Raw genomic sequence first — 13,146 nt, forward strand, 5'->3', positions numbered from 1 at the left:
AATGTACCCAACAGTTCACCAAGGTGTTTAACGCCGTCCTAAACAACATCTGGTTGGAATCAAACGTGAAATGGATTCAGCGTTTGTTTCCTTCTGTTCTCAGAATGGCTTTGATGTGCCTACCGATGCAATTGTCATTCCACAGGAATTTTCCTTTTCCTGTGCCAGTAGCAGAAACAACATACCATGTCCTCCATCAAATCAGACTCGGGTATTACCGGCACATTCCACAGACGTCGCACCTGTTTATGTTATGCCAAGGAAATAGACTCCTGTCAAGATATACGAGCGTTGTGATCTCCTGACACTAACAAGATGAGGTCGAAGAAAAAAAGACACGAGAGACCAGATGGGAACGGTCAATAACGCGAAAGAAAACCTTGGAATGTTCTTTATTTAATATCGGCACATTGCGTTTTGTTATTGTGCGAGGAAAGATATTGAACCCACCGTAGTGGAAATCACATTTGATTTCTGTGTTATTGCTTTGATATGGTTGGTGTCCTCAGAAGTGAATAAAGCAAATGGATTTCAATAACATCGGACTCAAAGCGCCATTCTCGACAGGCAGGGGCCGAACCGCGTCGAGTTATTCAAAAGAGAAGTTTTGTGGTCAGCGCTCGCACCATATGCCAAGTTTCTGTGGGCGGGATGATAAACACAACAACAGCAAAGCGAATACAAAAATCAATAAATCACAATGAAAGACTCATGCGGTAAACACAAATTGTTATTTTGCCATGCGAACCCGATGTTGCATTGATTAAATTCGGGAGCAACTTTAGTGCTGACACGAACTTTGCCGACTGCAGAGGCTTTCATTGTCTCGCTATCCGCGCCGTCACATTCCACTGAAATAGTGCTGTCAACATAATTAACATGCATCTGTAATAAATAACAAAACCAATGGTAATGGCAGCATAATCACTGAGATGGTATAATTGCCCTGCCAGCCCTGGCCTTTCTAGTTACAGTATCGTGACTAATAGCTGGAGAATCTACTGGGATTCTGCAGAAATACCAGCAGACGTGATGATGATAACTGTTTCAATGTGCAAAACAGTCTATGAAGATGGAAAATGATTAAGAATGGATTTATACGCCTTTGGATTATTCAACAACAGAGCAAACAAACAAAACAAACACAAGTATTTATGGAGCTTACTGGAGTCTGACAGCCAGACCACTTTCAGGGCAATACTGTATGTACTGTAGCAAATATGTGACACAGTCTGTGCAACCCAGCTAAAATTTACATGACATCATCCTACATATGTATAAATATAACCTTGATATTGACTGAGTAAGGTCATGTCAACAATTGAAATCAATGTGAAATCAAACTTTGATGTTTCATCATTAGATTATGAGACTTTAACCCAGATTTACAGACAGGATTACATATTAAATATTATTTTGTCAAGAACAACCTGCTTTATATGCATGTGGCTCCTGAAATGAATTTGCATTGTCTGTATGAGATATTACATGAATGACCTTTAATAACCTCTAAGCTTCAAGTTTAAAAAGACTTGACTGAAATGTTTGTCATGATCTTAAAAGTCTTTTAACCTGATGGGTAAATGTTTAAAATTACTTTTGTTAACAAAAAAATTATAATTTATTTATCTAATCTCATCATAATCTCATGGCTGTTTGGATGCACTGCAAAATATTGCTTAGTATTATTGTCTTGTTTTTAATACAAATATCAAAAAAATCTAAAATCAAGATGTATTTTTTTGAGGGGCAAAATGATCTTCGAAAATAAGTCTAGTTTTTAGAGAAAAAGTATATAATTTAAGTAAATTTGTGTTTAAAACAAGCAAAAAAATCTGCGAATGGGGTAATTATTATTATTTTTTTTTTTTATTTTTTTGAGGTGCAGTGTGTACACTGCAAAAATTGATTTTCAAGAAAAAATTCTTAGTATTTTTGTCTTGAACCTCATTCACACAGACCTCTGGTCCCAGAAAATACCCGTAAAATTGCCAGACAAGCGTCTGTGTGAACAAAAACTCGTTCCGTTAATCTTCTGGGATCGTTGCCGGAAAGAGGACCTAGTAAGATACGCGGGTAACCCTCTGTGTGAACAAGAATGCCATAAAGGGCGTGTCGAAGTGAGGACGCGCGCATCATCATCACAACACAAGTTATGGTTCAGCTCCTTACAACGAGAGATAACATGTATATAAACATTCACCACGAGAAATGTTGCAAACTAGATTGAAGCAGTTATCAGGAAATGATATATGAGACGCATAAACAATGACGCACGTGCCGTAGTGAGGACGCGCGTGTCATGGCAACATGAAGTTGGTTCAACTCTTTAAAATCAGGGATTTACAACATTCACTACGAGAAATGTCAGCAAACTGGACTGAAGCGGATATCAGGTAAGTTAGCTCGTTACTTACTGCGTTGAAACGGAGATCATTCAGCAGCATAAAAGAATATCGCGTCACGTGCTCATTTGAGCTATAATAAACGAAAATACCCGCATGTCATCCCAACGAGATATATTGTTCAGCTCCTCAAAATGCGGGTTTTAAATGCATATAAACAATCACGATGAGAAATGTCTGAAAACTGTATCAAAGCAGAAATCAGGGAGCTTGTCAAATATCCACTCTGAAGCTGAGATCATTCACCAGAATAGAACTGTGCATTCACGCGCTCCTTTGTAGTCTTATCATAAACAAAAATGCACGCGAGTTGTTTCTGGAGAGAGAAATAATAAATAATATGCAAACTTCAGACGCTGCGTAGAAGAGAGGGTGGGACTTTCAACATGTCACGTGTCTTTCCGGGACCATCAGATGCCGTGTAATCTTGGCAGTGTGAACGAACAAAAACTCTAACTATTCCGGAAAAATCCAGGAATCATTTTACGTGTATTTTACGGAATTTATGTATGAAAAGGGCTTTGTTTTCAGTTAAAATATCTAAAAATTCTTAAATTCAGATGCTTTTTCTTGATGAGCAAAACGACCCAAGAAAATAAGTCTAGTTTTTAGACCAAAAATATCATATTTAAGTGATTTTGTGCATAAAACAAGCAAAAAAATCTGCCATAGAGGTAAGCAAATTTTCTTGAATTGAGTGTTTAAGAAAAATGTTCAAGATTACCCCATTGGCAGATTTTTTTGCTTGTTTTATGCACAAAATCACTTAAATTTTTTATTTTCGGTCTAAAACTAGACTTATTTTCTTGGGGCGTTTTGCTCATCAAGAAAAATAATCTTAATTTAAGAGTTTTTTGATATTTTTACTGAAAACAAGACAAAAATACTAAGAATTGTTTTTCTTGAAAAAATTTTTTTGCAGTGTAATTAATCAAAGGCCTAATTATTTTGAGTTTATGCATCTCAGATTTAGTGAAAAGAGCATTATTATTTGATTTGACTTTTTCAATCAAAAACTAAGGTGCATAAAATCAGATGAAGCCTGGATAACCAGTTCAAAAAAGAAACACAAAACCAGTCCTAAGTTGACAAAAAGATCTATAAGCTATATTCTGTAGGCCACTCAATTTTGACAGGGAACACCACAAGACTATAAAAGTGGGAAAAAAATCACAAAAAACCTAATCAGTTTTTTGTGAGAGTTAAAAGTCTTTGTGAACAAAGCCACAAGGCGCCTGAAAGTAGTCCTATTGGTAACTTTTTCAATAGCCGGGGACTATTTTCGGGCACTGCGTAATATCATTGCACCTGCAGCAGCCATGTTACAGCAGCGAAGTCCTTGATTATTACGCCAGTATAAGAATATTGTTCCTAGCCATATCGGCCTAGAAAATCACAACTTTTAATTTTCCATCGGTCTTAGTAAACGATGTAACTACAGAAGAGTCAAGTTTTAAATAGAAAAAATATAGAAACTCTTTGGTTATTTTTTAGCGCGATGCTAATGGTCTAATCAGATTTAATAGATTGTACTAAGCTATGCTAAAAGTGCTAGCGCCAGACCCGGAGATCGCTGAATGGATTCCAAAACGGTAAAAATCAAATGTTTAACTCTAGGGGAGTTAAATTTTCAAAAAAGTGTCCCTTTAACTTGTATATTTTGGGTAAAAGAAAATTCTCTCTGCGTAAAAATGATCCAAACATAACATGAGTGTTAAAAATCATCCCAGGGTGACACCTCAAGAAGATCTTAATAAAATGACAACAGAACAGTTTTTAGGCAAAGTTCAAAGGGTGGCTATGCTGAACAAGATCAAATATAACATAGTTTTGATTTATTCCAGATGCTTCTGATCACAACATAATTCCCTTAGTTGCATTTGTGTTATTCTATAGTTATTCTGAGTTTACTATTATTGTCAAATTAAAATAAAGAATCAGCATTTTGTAACTTTTAAACGGTAGTATAGACGTTTGTATAGGCCTGTTTGAGAATGAGGTGTTAGGATAGAAAAGCTCTTCCTGTGGGTTTTGCAGTGTAACTAAACACTGATATCTTCATCAATGACTGTGTGAGTCATCCGGCCTGCAGCCCGCCTCAAACACAACAGCTCTGGACGCCAAGGAGCCCATTCGGAAATATGATCCTCTAGAGAAGCTACCATACGACTGGATGATTGTTTCTACAGCACGCCTGGCCTCTTGTCTATAGCTTTGCTTTTATTTCACATGACATTGTGAGGAGATGTGGACGTGATGCAAGTCAAACTTTAAACCGCATCCACATGAGCATGTGACCGTCCCGGATGTGACCACTGATGGCCTCGAATCAATTAATGGTTTTTACAGCATGCATGGAAGAAATTACTAAAATGTTCAAATCTTAAAAGATGTCTATCCGAATTGAACAGGATAACCATAATGTTAAGTCATAACACATGTTCTTAGCTATGCCATAGTGGGTAATATAATGCAATCTTTCTCTATGGACAGTTCTGTGTTTATGGTTAACTGGCGTCTTGACAGTTTTAAGAGAATCCAACTGAGCAAGTTAGTAAAAGTGTCAGCATGTTTGTAGCTAACTATATGAATACTAACAGCTTGTTTAACCACAGGCATAGAGTAGCAAACTAAACCCCTTCTACAATATATGAATGGCCAAAAAGTGACTTCTACAGCATGAAGGTGAAATTAATTAAAAACACAATTCCCAGAGCGTGACATCACATCCTGCTGCTCACATTCATCACGCAGACTGAAGCTGCAATTGGTAAAGCACTGTGTTAGCGGCACAAACGTCCACAGGGAACACACATGCTTATAAAATATATAACTTCAATGCACTGCAAGTCACACATGCGGCTAAATGCATAAAAGCAAACGTCTGTAATGTTATGTTACGTCTACAGAAACTACAGTGACTTTTTACAATATGATTAGGTGAAATACAGCATTAAAACATAACAGAAACCGGTCTCTGTTTGAACTGTTATCTGTGTGTCATAGATAAGGTTGAATGTCGTGTCATTGTATTTCTTTAACTCAGATGGCATTTGAGTCTTTGGTATTGAAATAGCTCTCATTTCTACATAACAGTCAGGCTGTGGTTAGTTTGCTCTCATCTTTACCTCCCACAGCTGTTTGAAATGAACTCTATGGTGACTAATACCAATGGTACGTTTTACATTTATAAACTGCAAACCAATTACAGCACGTCTACAGTACAAGAGTGCAGCAAGACAGCATTCCAAATGTTATTTCATGACTACAACATCAATGTTTACAATTACTTAGTTTAATAAAATGATGAGTTGATAAATTATGCATTTGTCTATTATATACAATTCTGTGCAGAAGTCTTAGACCCCCATGCCATCATCAGATTTGCTGTTTTTGCAATGGTATAGTGATTATATGTAATTATTTCTCAGTCTCTTTGTTATTACAGGAAATCTAAATGCAGTATTAACAAACAATCAAATAATTTGCTAAATTGTGAAGTATTTTAAAGTGAGCTCATCTTACACTTGAGCAATAGGAGGAACCTGGAGAATCTCTTAAACCTAAATGAAATTAAATCAAATCCTAATTTCTAATTAAATGACCTAAGGACTTCAGTCTCCTCAAAAGAGTTTAGTGCCAAGAGAGGTCAACACTAAATACTGACTTCTACATGATGGATGTATGGATGTATGGATGGATGGATAGACAGACACACACAGATAAATAGAGATGATAAATATATGGAGATGATGGATGGATGGACACAAAGAGATGATGGACAGATGGACTGACGGACGGATGGATAGATAGATGGATGGATAGAGAGATAGATAGAGATGGATGGATGGATGGATGGACGGATGCATGGACAAATGCATGGATGGGTGCATGGATGGATGCATGGATGTATAGATGGATGGATAGATAGAGATAGATGGATGGATGGATAGCTAAATAGAGATAGATGAATGGATGGATGGATGGATGGATGGATGCATGGATGGATGCATGGACGAATGCATGGACGGATGGATGGGTGGAGGCGTGGATGGATGCATGGATGGATGGATGCATAGATGGATGGCTAGAGAGATAGATAGAGATGGATGGATGGATGGATGGACGGATGCATGGACAAATGCATGGATGGGTGCATGGATGGATGCATGGATGTATAGATGGATGGATAGATAGAGATAGATGGATGGATGGATAGCTAAATAGAGATAGATGAATGGATGGATGGATGGATGGATGGATGCATGGATGGATGCATGGACGAATGCACGGACGGATGGATGCATGGATGTATAGATGGATGGATGGATAGATAGAGATAGATAGATAGATAGATGGATAGATGGATGGATAGCTAGATAGAGAGGGATGGATGGATAGCTAGATAGAGATAAATGGATGGATTGATAGATGGATGCATGGATGGATTGATGCATGCATGCATTGATGTATAGATGGATGGATGGATAGATAGAGATAGATAGATAGAGATAGATAGATAGATAGAGATAGATAGATAGCGATGGAGGAATAGCTAGATCGAGATAGATGGATGGATCAATAGATGGATTGATGGATGACTGGATGTATGCATGGATGGATGGCTAGATAGAGATAGATGGATTGATGGATGGATGGATGGATGAATGGTTAGATAGAGATAGATGGATGGATCGATAGATGGATGTATGGATGGATGCATTCATTGATGGAGGATGCATTAAAGGATGGATGGATGGATGGATTGATGGATGACTGGATGTATGCATGGATGGATGGCTAGATAGAGATAGATGGATTGATGGATGGATGGATGGATGAATGGTTAGATAGAGATAGATGGATGGATCGATAGATGGATGTATGGATGGATGCATTCATTGATGGAGGATGCATTAAAGGATGGATGGATGGATGGATGGATGGATGAATGGATGGATGGATGAATGGAGGGATGAATGGAGGGATGGATGAATGGATGCATAGATGGATGGCTAGATAGCTAGATAGAGATGGCTTGATGGATGGATGCATGGACGGATGGATGGATGCATGGATGGATGCATGATGGATGGATGAATGCATGGATGGATGAATGGTTAGATAGAGATAGATGGATGGATCGATCGATAGATGGATGTATGGATGGATGCATTCATTGATGGAGGATGCATTAAAGGATGGATGGATGGATGGATGAATGGATGGATGGATGAATGGAGGGATGAATGGAGGGATGGATGAATGGATGCATAGATGGATGGCTAGATAGCTAGATAGAGATGGCTTGATGAATGGATGCATGGACGGATGGATGGATGCATGATGGATGGATGAATGCATGGATGGATAGATGGATGGATGGATGGATGCATGCATGCATGAATGGATGGATAGATGCATTGGTGGATGGCTAGATAGCTAGATAGAGATGTATTGATGGATGGATGGATGGCTAGATAGCTGGATTGATATAGATGGATGGATGGATAGCTAGATAGAGATAGATGGTTTGATGGATGGATAAATGGATAAATGGATGCATGCATGAATGGATGGATGGATAGTTAGGTGCATTTCATAGATCGATGCATGACATAAATAGATGCATGCCATGTGCATACATTAATTTAATTTGTTTATTTATTTGATAGGGATCATTCGTCCATAAACATACAAAATGTAAATAACACGGATAATAATAAGATTATAAATATATAAAATATATAACTATATTGCACAATATAAATATTTATAATATAAATACACCACCACACAAAAGACAAACACTCCAGATATATTACCTAAAATGTCTAACTAAAATGTCATCCCTGGCAACCAAAGAAAAGATAACAGAGCGCTCGATGCCTGATCACATTCACAGCCAAATAAAGTGGAGCTCTTTCCTCTGGTGAAGCTTTGTTGCCGTTATCTGTGCATCTATAGGCGCAAGCGTCGCCTTGGCAGTTAGCGGGCCATCGCATGTAGAGATGCTATCAGGAGCTCCTGCATCAAAGAGCCTCTGATGTGAGGACGAATGCAGCAGGGCTTATCTCTCCCTGAATGCACATGTGTGCAATGTAGGGCAGCTCTTATCAGGGCACCTTCCATTACAAAACAACACGCAGGTCATTATGACCACCGGATGAATCAGCTGGGCAGCGTGTGCAACCAAACAGCGCTGAACAAAAGAGTAGCTGACATATTGCATCAAGGATAAATGAATATTTCATGGAAAATTATGTTAATATTTATGCAAACCCCACGTTTTACTAAACATTTTACATTTGGCACGCATTCAAGTTATACGTTTTATTAGTTTGTGTGTTCCCCGAGATCAAACCCATGACCTTTTTGGCTGCTATATCCCAATGCTAGCCAACTGAGCTACATGCCATGATAGGCTTTCTCTATTCGTTATGAACGAAGTGTGCAAGTGCACACTTTTGTTAGTACATACTACAAGTAAATTAGGTCATCAAAGAAGCTTGCATTATAAAAATAATAGAAAAATATGCTCATGTATAGCTCAGTGCATTGCATTAGCAGCACAAAAGTCATAGGTTCAAACTCGGGGAGCACACATGCTTATAAAAAATTAATACCTTGTAATGCACCGCAGGTCGCTTTCGATTAAAGTTTTTGCCAAATGCATAAATGTTGTTTTAAACAGACAACAGCATATCACGGTGCTGTGACATGTGATATCGAGGTCAAACGCATTCAGTTTTCTAGCTAAAACATGCACGCTTATGAAAAAATCCCCCAGTGTGTATTTGTAGAGCTTGTGGCCTCAGCCCACAGATTCAGAACCGGCGTGCCCACTCACCCTGAGCTTTCTCATTCTGAAAGAAAGCATTCGTGACCCACCCACACGTGATTCATGATCGACCAGTCATAAGCCGCTCGGAAAGCATCCAAATGGTCATAAACCATCTCTAATAGTGTTTCCAACTATTACTAAAAGAATCAGAGTATAAGAGAAACTCAGGGCCACCCAGGGAGAGAGAAAGGTTCACACAAATGTGATATGCATTAAATATGCAATGCCTGGAAAATAACCTTTCGTGTCCTCATCACACATGCAACACAGCAGCTTGTTTTCAGTCCCCAGATGCTAGCACCTACTGTAAGCGATGAGGCAAAATGCTCTACATTCAATGAATTTTGATGTTAACATCATAATCTACATTTGACACGTTTCCTATACTGGATGAAACGAGCTTGTTGCAGTGCATGCTGGGACAGACTTCTGGAAAGGAAACATGTGATGCTGCTTTCAACTAAACAAAGGTTCCTAAAACAGAAAAATACCATGTATATAAATATAAACAAGGTAAGAATAGCTTTTAGTGCAACAAAATATACGATACAGACAAACACCCTTTTAAATATAGATGCAAACAGTTGGGGGAGAGAGAAAGAGAGAGAGAGAGAGAGAGAGAGAGAGAGAGAGAGGAATAGTCAGAATGGAAACTGTGACTCATATACTCCATGCTGCCACTCTAAGCTCAAATCAATTCACCATTGAGTCATCACGGGACTTCCTGTCTTACAGTCAGTCACTCTCGCTCTCTCTCTCGCTGATCATGCATTAAAGGAAAACACCACCGTTTTTCAATATTTTACTATGTTCTTACCTCAACTTAGATGAATTAATACATAAAATCTTTTTTCAATGCGTGCACTTAATCTTTGTACAGCGCTTCGTGAATGTGTTAGCATTTAGCCTAGCCCCATTCGTTCCTTAGGATCCAAACATGGATGAATTTAGAAGCCACCCAACACTTTCATGTTTTCCCTATTAAAAGACTGTGACATGAGTAGTTACACAAGTAAGTATGGTGGCACAAAAATAATATATTTTTTAAGTGTATAAAAATGAGAACTGTATGGCGTAAGAGCACTTAGTTTGCAGCACTTCGATCTCGGTGCACAGTAACATTATCACTCCTCACTACTTCCCCTCTCGCTCAAACATCCATCAATATAACTGCGCCACAAACTAAGTGCTCTTCCACCATACAATATAGTTCTCATTTTTTATCCGCTTAAAAAAATTGCCACGTGTAACTACTCATGTAACTACTCATGTCACAGTCTTTAATAGGGAAAACATGGAAGCATTTGGTGGCTTCTAAATTCATCCCTGTTTGGATCCTAAGGAATGAATGGGGCTAGGATAAATGCTAATGTCACAAGGTGACGATCTTTTCGGGGGCGGAACCAAAGTTAGGGAAGTTTGGTTCCGCCCGGAAGGTTTCCCACCGGGCCGCATTCGAAGACGGACCGTCTCACTTCCTGGTTTCCAGGGCAACATAATCGGGGCTTATGAGCCACAGGTGTAAAGAGTTAAGCGAGTGAAGTGTGATTGGAGGCTGTGTGAGAGGGAGATGAATAAATGGCTCTGCAAGAACACAAAGCAGGGGACTCAGACACGAGAGGCGAGTGACACGGGGAAGCTCCTTTGCCAAAGGCAGACAAAGACACGCACCTTTTGAAGAGCCCGAAGCTCTGTTGATCCGGCGACCGCTGAAGCGGGCGGAAAGAGGACAGAGTCACAGAGGGTGAAAGGAAGGCAAGTCGTGGATCTTTTAAAAAGGAGCACCCCGAAATCGCTGATGTTATCCACTGTTGTGTTGGTGTGTATTGTAGTGCTGAGTTGAGCTCGCCTAATACGCTATATTCGGATCGCTGTATTGCTCTCTCTCCCTATGGGTGGATCATAGATCGATGGAAATGAGGACCTCGAAGACCTTATAGGTGAAGTACTAGACGGACACTGACATTGGTTGAGAGAAACGGAAGGAGAGGAGAACTTACCGCTGTGAGTATATATCCGTGGGAAAAGTGGTGTTTGTGACTGGAAAGCGCCCTGTCTAGATACCTGGAGTTACTATTGGCATGAAGACAACCTAGGACGAAGAAAGACAGAGATCGTGAGTAATCCAAATCCCTTGAAGTGAGTGTTTATATATATTGGATTGATACATTGTTTGAGTGCTCTCAAGAGAGACCGAGTGGCCCTACCCCTGTACCAGCGTGGTGGGTGAGCCGAAGGTTTCCGTGGGAAAGCAGCTACAGCAACGATAGCAAATAAACGCTAGGCCATCTACCATCTCCCTATTCTCGCCCAGAGCGACGTGGAGGAAGACGGGTGTCTATTGTGTGCACTGAGCGTGGTGGGGTGAGTCTTTGGAAGTTTTCACTTGAAGCGGTGCTGTGTAATGCCGTGTATTGCAGTGTGAGTGCTGTGTCCTGTTTGACGTAATCCCGTTTCCAGTCACTCGTCCTGGGACGGTGAAGAGGAAAGAACGGCGCTAGAAAAAACCTGTATAATACTGCTGTAGTGTGCTTTCAGTTCCACAGAATTACAGAGTGGCGGCGAAGAACGGTGCGAGTGGCAGCGTGTGTGAGTACTGCACCTACTATTGTTACCTTACTTGTGTTTTGTTCATCATCACAGAGTAGAGGCAAGAGAGATCCGCTGGCCCGAGGTCTCGGCGAAAGGGCGCCCCGGTCCAGTTTTCGATCGACCAACGGGTCTCGAGGAACGGGCAGCGCTCGACCCGGTGTGCCGGCGTGGTTTTCTCGCCCCTCTGTTCATCAACGAGTCCGCCGAGAGGGTCTTGGCCCCCGGCGTCCTATTACAAAACATTGCTAAATCGCTGCATTGCAGAAACCAGCCAGCGCAAGCTCGCGACCCGCCGTCTGTGGAGAGAAAGAGAGCCAACGTGAACACTGAGATATCGAGCTGTGGAGAGAGCCATATCTACCTAGAAGCTGTAACCAGCGCAGGGTGAGCAAACGTCTTGAGAACGATTCACTGTGTCCCTGTGTCCCAGCAGCCGTCTGTGGAGAGAAAGAGAGCCAACGTGAACACTGAGATATCGAGCTGTGGAGAGAGCCCTAACTACCTAGAAGCTGTAATCAGCGCAGAGGTGAGCAACGTCTTGAGAACGATTCACTGTGTCCCTGTATCCCAGCAGCTGTCTGTGGAGAGAAAGAGAGCCAACGTGAACACTGAGATATCGAGCTGTGGAGAGAGCCCTAACTACCTAGAAGCTGTAATCAGCGCAGAGGTGAGCAACGTCTTGAGAACGATTCACTGTGTCCCTGTATCCCAGCAGTCGTCTGTGGAGAGAAAGAGAGCCAACGTGAGCACTGAGATATCGAGCTGTGGAGAGAGCCATACCTACCTAGAAGCTGTAACCAGCGCAGAGGTGAGCGAACGTCTTAAGAACGATTCACTGTGTCCCTGTATCCTAGCAGCCGTCTGTGGAGAGAAAGAGAGCCAACGTGAACACTGAGATATTGAGCTATGGAGAGAGCCATACCTACCTAGAAGCTGTAACCAGCGCAGAGCAGCCGTCTGTGGAGAGAAAGAGAGCCAACGTGAACACTGAGATATTGAGCCGTGGAGGAGAGCCTAGAGTGGCCGTCATTTAAGTTCCCCTTTCCCCTTCCCTATTTAATATTTTTAAGTAAATTAAATAAAGTATATTTTAATTTTATGCTTACCTTGTGTGTCTGGTCATTGGGGTGACTTTGGGAATCTCCTCGAGGTGGAGAAAGGGGCGTGACCTTATTTACACCTGGGTCCACCCCTACCTGTGACACTAACACATTCACGATGCGCTGTACAAAGATTAAGTGCACGCATTGAATAAAGATAGGTATGTATTAATACATCTAAGTTGAGGTAAGAATCGGGATGTCA

At 40.6% G+C, this 13,146-nt stretch overlaps 1 long non-coding RNA gene across 1 annotated transcript; it reads left to right on the forward strand.

Annotated features, from left to right (window-relative positions):
• Positions 1-10,640: 10,640 nt before the first annotated feature.
• On the forward strand, positions 10,641-12,940 carry LOC135737877 (uncharacterized). Its single transcript, XR_010528608.2, has 2 exons — positions 10,641-11,068; positions 11,156-12,940. It is a non-coding gene; the product is annotated as an uncharacterized lncRNA (long non-coding RNA).
• The last annotated feature ends 206 nt before the right edge of the window (positions 12,941-13,146 follow it).

Source organism: Paramisgurnus dabryanus, chromosome 12 (assembly GCF_030506205.2).
Source record: "Paramisgurnus dabryanus chromosome 12, PD_genome_1.1, whole genome shotgun sequence".
Taxonomy (NCBI): domain Eukaryota; kingdom Metazoa; phylum Chordata; class Actinopteri; order Cypriniformes; family Cobitidae; genus Paramisgurnus; species Paramisgurnus dabryanus.